Below are 2,500 nucleotides of genomic sequence, written 5' to 3'. Positions count from 1 at the left end.
GAAAGAAAGAAAGAAAAAGAGAGATCGTGTGTAGTAAAGAAAGCGTTTATCAAGTACATTCTCTCCCTCTCTCTCTCTCATACAAATATATGTAAAGCAGAAAGATCTTGCCTCTGTCAACAAAAATTGAATCCAAAAAATACTGTTTCTTCCCTAAATTTATGGAAATGATCAAGCACTACATCAACCAATGCATTTTTAAGTCGGTCTATTTAGAATATTTTCTCTGTTTTGGATTGTTACCAATTCAAATTACTTTTATATGTTTACAAAGAGGCTCTTAACACCTTGTTTTGTGTTGTGATTGACATTTTACGTCAAATTTTGTTATTCACCGAGTAAGCTATGTATCATTATTAGAATAATAAATTATATCAATCTATATTCAGTGAGCAACAATCACTGTCCATGGTTTATGTGGTTAGCGGGAAATAATTTTGTTACCCCTGCTTTTCAACTGAAAACGTGGTAATGTATATATCATAGAAAACAGAATGACAGCCATCGAAAGGGTAAACATATTTAAATTATTCATACTTTTTATGAATAGTATCAATTGAAATACAAAATCTGCATTTATTCAGTTTTGAAAGGAAATGTACAAGACCTTCAAAGTATATATTTATGTAAATTCTCCTCCAAAAATAATGACGATACAAATTTATATAACAATACACATATTCGTTTCACTGACTAATTTTGAAATAACATGTAAGAACCATGTACAGAGATGCAGTGTAATAAGTGTCAACAGCTATAATTAGATATCAACAGATTTTGCTATTATTTACAAAGACGAATGTCATTCGTGAAACACGATTTTCACTCCGTTTGATGCTGACGTTATAATTGAGTGTTCGTTTTACTTAATACTAAGATTAAGTACTTTCAAATTCATCATATTGGTAGATTAGATATACTTTACGTGATTTATGAAACGTCCAAGATTATAATAAGACTACAAATTAAAGAAAAAAAAAACATTTTCGTTTTCTGTAACGAACACTTACGAACGGTTTGGCAAACTTGTGCCAGGCCAACCCCAATGACTTTTTATGAATACAGACGCAGAAATAAAGGCATATCTGTCTATATATCTGATAGATATACATTTAACTATCTATTTGCCGGTTGATATGCATGTCTAGACTGATAAATATGCATTTATTTCCTTATTTATGCGTGTCACGTTTTCTTTGGGTCGGGCCTCGCCATAGAAATCGACAATTAGGCATAACTTTAGTATTTCTTAAACGGAGCTGAAATGCAGCGGGTTCGGTGCTTTTTCTTTAGAATTTAACGTGTTTTCTTTTTTTTTGTTATCTTTTATATGTTGTCTTGAATGAACAAGTTACCTTTCTTCTTATCCGTGTGTCAATTAACAAGTCTTAGATGATTAAAAATATCTTGATTAAAAAGCTTGCCTTAAAGGTCGGTATAGTGGTTCTACCTTTTTCAATCTTATTTATCAAAATTACAAACAGCTGAAATGAAGATGAGAGAAAGAAAAGTATGATCTAATTGCATTCACAATGGATCCCCATTAATACCACTGTTTTAAGCATATTATACATATCTTTATGAAGAACAAAGGAACTGAATTTCAGGCTTTACTTTTTGGTAGCTGTTTCGCAAAAAGAAATATATTTTTGCGAATCAGTTACATTCGCGAAATATACTTCCTGATAAAATATGATTTATGTGTTTTTTGTGTCAAGTGTGTCAACGTGAGAATTTTTTGTTTGTTTATTTATATATGTCAATTCATATTGGCATATTTCTCAATACTTACATGTAATTTAAGTCTTTATCTTTAACTTCTGAATGAAAATGATAGTTTTTAATTGAAATGAAAATTCGTGTGCATTGTTTTCCTTTTTTGTAGTTAGATGGTGAAGATGAAGTTCAAAAATAAAGAATTTATTTTTCATCTTGAAATAAACCAACGGGAATCAAATAATCTTTTATTAATTCCCCTTCCTAATTATAATTCTATTAGCCAAATTATATATATGTATATATATATATATATATATGCATATATATATATTTATATGTATGTATACACATGTACATATATGCACATATATATGTATGTATACATATACACACACACACACACACGCGCACACACACACACACACACACACACACACACACACACACACACACACACACACACACACACACACACACACACACATATATACATATATATGTGTATATATATATATACATATATATATATATATATATATATATATATATATATATATGTAAACACACACTCTCTCTCTCTCTCTCTCTCTCTCTCTCTCTCTCTCTCTCTCTCTCTCTCTCTCTCTCTCTCTCTCTCTCTCTCTCTCTCTCTCTCTGTCTGTCTGTCTGTCTCACACACACACATATGTATACATATGCGTGTCTGTTTGTATGTATATATACATATATGCATATATGTGTGTGTGTGTGTGTTTGTGTGTGTGTGTGTGTGCGTGTGTTT

The 2,500-nt window shown here is 30.6% G+C and overlaps 1 protein-coding gene across 1 annotated transcript in view; it reads left to right on the top strand.

Annotated features, from left to right (window-relative positions):
- The window catches only part of LOC113810560 (PDGF- and VEGF-related factor 3), an 81,046-nt gene extending 79,089 nt beyond the window's left edge, over positions 1 to 1,957 (top strand). Inside the window, exon 6 of the mRNA XM_027362182.2 lies at positions 1 to 1,957. This exon is cut by the window's left edge and continues 677 nt beyond it. The gene's annotated coding sequence lies outside the window, so the exon portion shown is untranslated.
- Positions 1,958 to 2,500: the final 543 nt, after the last annotated feature.

Source organism: Penaeus vannamei, chromosome 16, assembly GCF_042767895.1.
Source record: "Penaeus vannamei isolate JL-2024 chromosome 16, ASM4276789v1, whole genome shotgun sequence".
Classification (NCBI taxonomy): Eukaryota; Metazoa; Arthropoda; class Malacostraca; order Decapoda; family Penaeidae; genus Penaeus; species Penaeus vannamei.
This window is presented reverse-complemented; position numbering and strand designations above follow the sequence as displayed.